General features: G+C 42.8%; 1 protein-coding gene across 3 annotated transcripts in view; it reads left to right on the forward strand.

Annotated features, from left to right (window-relative positions):
- LOC138959113 (electroneutral sodium bicarbonate exchanger 1-like) overlaps positions 1 to 10,000 on the forward strand; it is a 71,603-nt gene that overhangs the window by 8,968 nt on the left and 52,635 nt on the right. For 2 of the 3 annotated variants that reach the window (XM_070330464.1, XM_070330466.1), the window contains exon 1: positions 8,207 to 8,320. The exons of the other annotated variant lie outside the window; for it this stretch is intronic. The gene's annotated coding sequence lies outside the window, so the exon portion shown is untranslated. Of the gene's footprint in view, positions 1 to 8,206; positions 8,321 to 10,000 lie in introns of those variants that run through there. 3 annotated transcript variants of the gene reach the window in all.

Raw genomic sequence — 10,000 nt, forward strand, 5'->3', positions numbered from 1 at the left:
GGATTTACTGGTCTCGCAGAATCATTATTTAAATTAAAATTAATTCTTGTTATGTCCTCCAAGCGCGACCCTTTAAGACTGAAGGAGACAACTGTCAAAGGGAGAGAACAAGGAAACAGACGTTCTATTTTTGGTAACGGAAACGTCACTCCAGGAAGGGAGTGAGTCAGGGGAGAATGCTGTTGACACATTGTAAGTTTGTATTTTAATAGCCCCCATCCATTTTGTTTGCAAAGCAGACACACTTTCGTTCCGACACGTCACGGTACGTGCGTGACTACACTGGCCGAATTCTTGGCTGTAGTGTATGGTGGAAGAGAGAGATAGAGAGAGAGAGATAGAGAGAGAGAGAGAGAGAGAGAGAGAGAGAGACTGATAGAGAAAGAGAGACAGAGACAAAGAGACAGAGAAAGAGAGACAGAGACAAAGAGACAGAGACAAAGAGAGGGAACGATCGGGAAGGGAGAGGGAGGTAACACTGGAAAGAGAGAATGGTTTATGTCCTACAGGCTAAATATTTCGCCTCTTAAGGACAAGATATATGGGTTATATGATTCGAGTTTTACGCCCTCACGGCTTTTGACGAGATACACAAGTGTATGCGTGTTTGGGTGGTATCAGCCATCTGCACTTATGGCAGAATGACCAAGATCTTTTACGTGCCATTGTGGTGACACGGGGGTGGGACATGGCTTCCGTCTCTGAGTGCACATAAAGTTGACCCGTGTCCGCCGAATTCGAACCTGCGACCTTCCGATCACAAGTCCAGTGCTCTACCAACTGAACTACCGGGCCCAAGTATATGGTCTTACATAACTCCTCACACTCTCGTTAACTGGTGTACTCTTTAGCTTTCTGTTAGAGTTAAGCCGTAGTTTGAAGACCTATGTGTAAGTCCATGGAACTAATTCCAACAGTGTTCCTGTGTAAACAATCCACCACAGTAGTCTCGAATGTTTATCTCACACACTAGAAAACGTAATGCATGAGGATTATGACGTTTACGTGAATGGAATCTGTGTAGACATTCTGTGAATAGCCATTTCAGTTTTGTGTAAGATTAAGACGCAAAAGAGTTTGTTTACACTGGGTAATAAACCGAAGTACTCGTACGTATATCTATTTCCAGAAATAATGATAGGGGTTATGCCAGAATCATTTTCTGATTCAGTGAAATATTAATGGCTCGTTTGTAACATCAATGGGCCAGTCTGTTCCACTCTTAGTGGCATCTCAGACATTTATGGGATTCCCATCGAGAATGGTCGATCATTTTTAAATTTTAATGCGTCAATGATCAATGCCTGGCTTACATTTTGGAGTTAATTCTTATTTTAGAAACGAACAGTATTTAAGTTCTCAATCACTTCTTCGCACGGTTTTTGACTTCAACTTCCAGTCTGGGCCAGATATACTCTACAAAATTAGTCAAGAAAATGTATCAGTTTTCGTCGAGCAGGTATGTTGCTACAGTGCATTATTTCGCCTGGACCCTGTTGTAGCACGTGAATCACAAGTTTTTTCCCTCGCATGTTTTGCGTTAATTTCAAAGGACTTTGGAAACCAGAAAGCAGAATCTTTCCACCTGTTTACGAGAAGAAAAAACACAGTAAAACTCTCTGCCGAAAATGCTTCTGGAGCAACACTCATAGTCCTTCTGACAATTCTGAAAGAGGCATGCTTTAATTAAAATAAGTGGACCTTGTTTTTTTAGCTAATTTTTAGAGAGTGTATACATTGTTTTGACTGGTCCTTAACTTTCTTTGCAGAGTATATAGACTTCCTTCCTTTCTTCCTTTCTGGCCTCCTTCCTGAACGTTTCACTTTCCCTTCACTTGTGCATTCAGCGTGTGTTGTCTTTCATTTGTGGGACGTCCTCTGGATGGCGGAACAATAGCTAACGGTGTTGGCTGCCGACTTAGCTGTTGCTCTCTGTCACTCTACACAACACTCAAGAAGAGACAAAAGAGGGGGGATTGGGGGCAAGAGTTGCAGAGAGGGGTGGGGATAGGAGGGATGGGAGTGGGGTGGATCTTGGCAAGGGTATAGTGGAAGGGAGGTAAAGGTGTTGAAAGCACACATACGCACACACACACAAACGCACGGACGCCCGCACACGCACACACACACACACGACAAACACCTTGCCTCTAAAGCCGTGTGCGTCCGTCCGTGCGGCTTTAGAGGCAAGGTGTTTGTCGTGTGTGTGTGTGTGCGTGTGCGGGCGTCCGTGCGTTTGTGTGTGTGTGCGTATGTGTGCTTGTGTGTGTGTGCGTATGTGTGCTTGTGTGTGTGTGCGTTCGTGGGTCCATGTGTGCGCCTGTGGTTTTTTTTCGGGGTGCACAAGTGCGTGCAGAGTCTAGTATTTGTCCCGGTTTTTTTTCTTCACCGCTGGCTGCAGCTAGGCCGCAATTAGCTAAGTGTATTTCGGGGTTAGGTTAGTGTGTCACGACAATTTACATGCATCTGATATTTTAACCAGAAGCGAGCTGAATTTTACTTTTCAAAACACCTTTGAATAGTTTCCAGTCTGTTCATACGCTATCCGATTCTGTCGTTTTCTTCTCCCTTCTGACTGTTAGATTTTGTTTTTTGAGCATTTATTGTTTTTTTTTCTTCTAAATAATGCTTGTGGGAGCTTGATTTGCAATGATAAAAGTAAACGTAACATTATTTTGGTTTGTGTATGAATACGTGCTTGCCGGCTAGCTTCAGTGTTTGTTTATTCACATAAGGGCAACAAGTTCACTGATGATCGTGCATTCATGTTTGATTCCAATTATCAATTAGGAAGAGGCCCATTGTATGTATTGACTCTTAATATGGACCACCTCCTGTTCTGACAAACTGACAGTGGTAGAGCGCTGAACTTACAATTTCATTCGCCACATTTATTCTCTCTTGATAACTTGTACATGCCAAACAATGCAAGTGCGGACGCACAAACGACCATTTAACCGTCGGGCTCTTGGTTTGAAAAATGTTTTATTTCTGTTTTACATGTTCATGAAATGTACATTAATATAACATTAAAACAACAAGACTGACGATAGCTTATGGTTGTGTCGGTCGGGCTTGTCACTTTTGTACACTTCTGGCAGCGTTCACTGACTCTTAATATGACGCTTAAATGATAGGTGTGCTTGTTATTACATACGTGAACCTATGTTTTATGTTTTATGTGTGTTGTCCTAATACAATTGTTGTTATAATCGTTTACAGGCAGGCAGGGTGTGCCGAAGAACATTTTCCATGTTTATGTTATATTTCAATAGACAATAAAGTGCTGTTATTGTTGTTGTTGTTATTGTTAAAACGAACTAGTTTCTGTCCACAGACACAGCTGTCAATACACACAAATATATAGCTATACATGAGTTGACACCTAAGACTGCATTTGTTACATTTTAGCAGTGCTGGCCCCGTCTTTCAAGCGCAAATTTTTTTTCTTCAAAATCTCAACTAATGTGTGTATCCCCTACTATGACCACCTTCAACAAACTGAAGAAAAGAAGCTTGCTGAAAATAATCTACAACTAGCCCTGAAACTTAAAAAAAAATTAAAGTTGATAATTTTATTTATTTTCTCTTTGTATTTGATAAGTTTCTTTACTTTCTTGCTATGTTTTAAATACTGTTCTCATGGAATCGAAACAAATAAGTATGCTGCATATTTTAATTAGTGTGACGCTCACACTGAGTTGCATCAGGTTATTTTGAAGTAAAGTGGGCATTTCACAATAATTCGTGATGGCCTCTTCATTAGATAGTATAATATTAGATAGTATACCATTAGGCGCACAGGCTCTTCATACGGACCAGTTGTGAATGTTTCTGTATTCCTGAATGTCTATCAAAGTGGTCCATATTCGTGGCCCTTCTCCTACCTACCCGTTTTTACTTACACTAACGATATGAAGTCTTTTTTGCATGATTCCCCCCGGCTGCTCCGTTCCTATTCTTCTCTCGGTCATTTTTAAATGTCATGTCGCCCAGAAAGCAATGTAGTTCAAAAAGCAATGTCGCTCAAAAAAAGCAGTGTCGCTCAAAAAGCAATTACGCTCAAAAATTAATAGTCTTCAAAAAGCAATGTCGCAACCAAAATAAAGAAGTTATGTCCTTCAAAATACAATGTCACTCTTCGTTTCGGTTGACCTGCCTGCTGCCGTTTGAACAAGACAGGATCCGGGAGCAAACTACGGTGTTTGACACTGCAAAATACCCCACTCGTATTCAATCGTAATATTGCACTTATGCTGAAAGAAAAGCAAAAAAAAAACATTGTTGCACAAAAGAAAAATAAGAAAAACAAAATGGAAAAGTTGTCACAAACAAGAGTTGACCTTAACGGGGTCAAGAAGCCGCCCTTGGTAATATGGGGGTGGGACACGGAGACAGACAGAGGGAGGGAGATTTTTTTTTTTAAATGAATAAATTATAAAAAAAAAAGTTTTAAAGTAAATAAATAAATTTTAGAAAGAATTAATTAAAAAAAAAATTTAAAAACAAAGTGACCGAGCTCTTTACACGTGGTGACATGGTAGACAAACAAACACCTGAAACCCGGACAAACAGGCAGAGCAAATCCAGTAAGCACCCTTTACAAGGCGGATTAATAATCCAACGCATGTTCGCATGCTGTCAGTGATAGAACGAGACCCGAAGGGAAGTAACTCATTACTGCCTCTTTCCAAAGTAAATGACGTACACACTTTTGCGTCACTTAACCTTCACAGTACCAATGATATTACTCATGAACGGCCCATACTTTCTATTGAAATATTCAACATAAAAAGTATCCTTCTACACAACCCACGCCATCCAAATAAAAATAAACAAAGTAAAATGCCTTCTTTAATTCAAAAGTGGGTCGTCCACAACCCACCACATACAGACTGTGTAGTTCAAATGACGTCACTATTTATTTGTTTATTAACGGAATAATTCTTCAAACATCGGTCGTTATGAAGGATCTATGGTGTTTGAGATGTACATGAAGTCTCGATCAAAAATCCATGTCCCACCCCATATTACCAAGGGCGGGCTTCTTGGCCCCGTTGAAGGTCAACACTTGTTTTTGTCCGGAATTGTAATCCAACGCATGCTGTCAGAGAACGAGACTCGAAGGGAAGTAACTCGGAGTTCTGGGTGCGGGAATTCTCGCAAACCTATGGGTCTGTCAGAGGGTTTCGTCCCCTGGCTCGGTTTGTAAAAGCGTTAAAAGCCAATATTTTCCGTTTGACTACCGTTAGGAATATAATTTTTTGCATACACCCTGTCTAACCCTATTCCTAACAATTTCACGAAATTTGAGCTTAATTGACCCAGAGATACAAGTCTTACCCGACAAACACCGACCGATTGACCGCCCGCCCGACCCATTTGCGATTCCTAAACGCCCCACTGAACGACTGACGTCACAGCCGCTTCGGCCTTTTCCAGAGAAACACCGCGTGCCACTTCGATCGCGTTGCACTTGCAGTCATTCGGCGATGCCACCTTGATTATCAGTTAATAAAGTTATTATTCAGGCAATATGAAAGAAATTTAGTTTTTTCTTTTGTTTCACTTACACATAGTTTTATGAAGATCAATTTCAGACTCGGCAAAAGAGTCAAAAGAATGGTTGTATCATGAGCGACTGTCACAAGCGAGAGGTGCGGTTCGGTCAGTAGGTCAGTCACTGTCGAACTGTTCGGTGCGAAGCGGCACGGTTTTGTTAATTCGCAAATCCAGTAAGCCCCAATATACTAATGGCGGCTTAATAAATACCCTTTTCAAAGAGGATGTTATGCCTTTTTGGATTCTACGCATGTAAGTAACACGTGACTATTACCCGTGTCTCCTTCGCTGCGATGGTCATCCGTTTGCTTTATTTTCTTTAGTTTTTACCCCGTTTTTCTGTCTTTTTTTTCTTCTGTTTGGTGTCTTTTTATGTGGTCAGAACATGTAATCATTTGTGAGTAACTTTTTCTTGGATGCAAGCAATTTTTGTTGTTTTGTTCTTCTTATTAAAAGTGAAAGGGCATTCGTACCAACGACTGTTAAAACGGCATGAATGAAAGAAGGAAGGCAGAAAGGAATGGAGAGAAAAAGATAACAGTAAAAAACCAGCTCAAACAAACGACACTTTTAATGGCGAAATTTACGCTGGTTTTGTTGAGACCCGCGATCATATTACCCGCTGTGTTCCTGCTGCTTCATCGACAGACATATTTCGTTTTCTTTGTCCTCAGCACGATGTTGTCGATTCTGATCAGAAATAATTTTGCAAAAATGTTGACTAGCATTAATTCTTTAACGGCAAATTTGCAAAATTGGCCATAAAAGTTTCCGGAGTTTCCGGACATTTTCGCCAGTTCTTCGCGTCATCTCCTCCTGCATCACCCCCCCCCCCCCCCCCCGACACCGCAACGAGACACACTCCACTCACACAGCCTACACACAAACCACAGAGAAAGAGAGAGTGATAAGGGGGGGGGGGAGCCAGGCTGAGAGAGAGAGAGAGAGAGAGTGAGAGAAATAGAGTGAAAGACTGAGACAGACCGTCAGAGAAAGAGAGAGACAGAGACAGAGAGGGAGAGAGAATTGAATTGAATTGAATTGAATTGAATTGAACTTTATTTTACAAGGATTAAGTTTTAAGGCTATGCCTTTTCTTACCATCTGTTCTTGGGACGTACAGACACACAATGATAAAAAAAAAGAAAAAAAATAACAACAAAAAGTGGTGGGAAAAATTAAACATGTGATGATGATAATGACGATGATGATGATAGAGAGGGAGAGACAGACAGACAGACAGACAGACAGACAGACAGACAGACAGACAGACAGACAGACAGACAGACAGACAGACAGACAGACAGACAGACAGACAGATACAGAGAGGCAGACAGACAAAGACAGAATGGGCAGGCGGCCTTCAAGTTTCATTCCCATGTTTAATAATTACGCTCATGTGCCTATGATTACGTTTTAAACCCCCTTTTATTTTAGTGTTGTTTCTGAAAGAGTCTCACTCAATGTTATTTACTCGACGGTGATCGTGACGTTGACAGTTATACGCCGTAAGAGCATCTTGACAAGGTGATCTGTCAGACTTTGTCGAGAATGAACTTCTTCTTCTTCTTCGTCGTTCGCTCAGGTCGAGAATGAACTAAACCCAACCTTACGAGTCAGAGAGTGAGTGATGCCGTACGGTTGAGGTTAGAGGAACAAACGAACTTGTGCCGGCTGCATAACCAACATCAGCCTTTTCACTGGTAACTGGTTGATCCCGTTACCGCGTCACTGCACTACGTCACGCGATGAGTCGAGGGTGGGCCGGAATACTACACTTCACCCCCGTAAATTTGTACCCCCCCCCCCCCCATTAATTAATACCCCCATCCCATTTTATTCCCAACATATCAGTTCTGTATTTACCCGCCTCCATCTCCCCATTTCTACCTCTTCTGTGCCAGTGTGTTTGTGTGTTTGTGTGTGTGTGTGTGTGTGTGTTTGTGTGTGTGTGTGTGTGTGTGTGTGTGTGTGTGTGTGTGTGTGTGTGTGTGTGTGTTTTGCACTGATATGATATGCCTGTCCGTCTCAGTGTCCGCTGTCCGTATCCGACTGCCTGTCCGATTGTCTCAGTCTCTCTCCCTTTTTCTCACTCAGTCACACACACACACACACACGCACACGCACACCGTGCACACACGCACAACGACGACAACAATTACGACACTGATTATGTGTCCCCTTGTTTGTACACACATTTGCTTGTTACTGAGTTTGGCGGTCCTCCCCCCCCTCCGTCTCACTCGGGGTCCCCTCCTTCACCCACTTCTCCTCAGTCTTTTCACGGCCCGTAGACAGTTTCCCCCTTTGACGTATTTATTCATTCTAAATACAGACTTCGGGCTTTTCTTTTTTATCGAAGCTGGTTTTTATTTCGCGCTGCGTGCGTGTCTCTCAGCTTCAGTCGTGCGAAACTCAACATCGGCTGTTTTCGGTAGCTTTCGTTATTGGGTGTTCCGGCGGCTGCGCGTTTTTCACACGCACGCACACACGCGAGAGAGAGAGAGAGAGAGAGAGAGAGAGAGAGAGAGAGAGAGAGAGAGAGAGAGAGAGAGAGAGAGAGAGAGAGAGATGTGAATATTCATGAGCCAGCTGGTACCGGGGATATAAAGCGGAGGGAGTTTGAAATTTGCGTCTCAGTGTTCGTTTGTTTTTCCCGCGACAGTGTATTATGCCCACTCGGCAGTGGAGCGAAGCCAGTTGGACTTGTTTTCACACTCTTCGTTGGGGGACAACGAGCAACCATCTCTTTATACAGGTACATGTGCCTGCCTTTTGTGTATGAGTTTCTGTTTGTGTATAACTGTATACTTTCATTCATCACTTGTTCGTTTCCTTAGGGGTTCACATGTTTTGAATAATTTTGAGTAACTTGAGTAAACAAAACTACCGGCAACTTCGTCACGGCAAGGCATGGGAACTTCTGGCAACTTAGGCAAACGTGGGGCGGTCTACGCAGTTATCTCAAGGGGGGGGGGGGGGGGGCGGGGAGAGGGGGTGTCAGTTGGGGGGGGGGGGGGGGAGGAAACAAACACTGAACAGTATAAAAAGAGACAGACCACAGAAACAAATTCAGAACGAACTGAAAACACCTCAACATGATCATGTCTTCGGAAAAAATAATGAAAACAATTTGGATTAGTTTCAAGACGAAGTTTTGGTAATCTGACTGTGTGTTGAGCAGTGACACTTTAATATCGATCCTCATCAGATATTGACACTCTCAGTTGAATATTTTACTCGTACGCGGTTAATTTATACCGCCCTCTCTCTCCACGCGATAGTAATCAAATATCTAAAATATAACAGCCTCGCCTTTGTTTAACCGCAGAACTATAACTATGATAGTAGGAGTCACAAGTTACACGTTCAGAGACTGAGGCTGTACTTCAGTCTGCTCTGGCATCAAAAATGGACTATGACAGTTGAATATTGAAATCCTACGGTGTACTCGTATCTTCTCTCAGTTAGTACTATTAATCAAACAAAAACAAAAATTACAGCCTCGCCTGGTAAGCCGACGAACTATGCGAGAATGGGAGGAGTTCAACGTTCAGAGAATGATGCACTTCAACAACTCAGTTTGCTTCTACCATTCACAACACAACTGACAATGCCTTCACCCGCCCGCCCCTCCCGCCACGCCGCGAAAGCGCACATTTCCGCCCGGCACCCTGTAGTACTAAATCGTAGTAAAACCGACTGACTACTCCATGCAACGGCCTTTCTTTGTTCAAATCCGGCGATGGGTAGGGCAAGTCAGGGATATTCCCAGTCGAGTCACAGATTTTTAACGAATTATGTATCTGTCCTTCTCGCTATTACAGAAGTATGATGGCCTAACCGGTAATGTTGTTTGTCCGACTACCGGGTGACAGACCCGGTTTCGGGATAGTTTTTGATTTCATTCTTACTATTCATATCGCTGGGTCCGGATGTCTGAAATTATTCAAGCCTTTTGGCACTTGTACTACAGCGTTGAAATCGCTCTTCTTGGGAGAGTCAGTCACAGACGGTCAGAGTTCAGTTTATCATCAGTATTCAGAGGCCTCAGTCTATAGCCATTCATGGAACGGTAAAATTGGAGTCAGTTATCATGAGTTTGACAGTTTATGCTTAGTGATAATATACAGAGAAAGTAGCTGAAACCGGCCATTCAGTGAAAGAGACAGACATGTCTTCGATCTGGGTCAGTAGTTGCCGGTTCAGTCAGCCAGTCTTAACTCATTTATATTTACACTAACTGAGCCGCCAGGGGTTTCGATGTAACAGCGGAGTTGAACATCTGCAATGTCGCGACAAAAATCAATAACCGACATCGTCTGACCCGTTATTAACACGACTGAGCTGACGATGTCAGTTCAGTCTCTGTAACTGTGGTAGCCTCGGAACTTCTTCTTCTTCTTCTGCGTTCGGGGGCTGAAACTCCCTCGTACAC

Source organism: Littorina saxatilis, linkage group LG2 (genome assembly GCF_037325665.1).
Source record: "Littorina saxatilis isolate snail1 linkage group LG2, US_GU_Lsax_2.0, whole genome shotgun sequence".
In the NCBI taxonomy this organism is placed as follows: Eukaryota; Metazoa; Mollusca; class Gastropoda; order Littorinimorpha; family Littorinidae; genus Littorina; species Littorina saxatilis.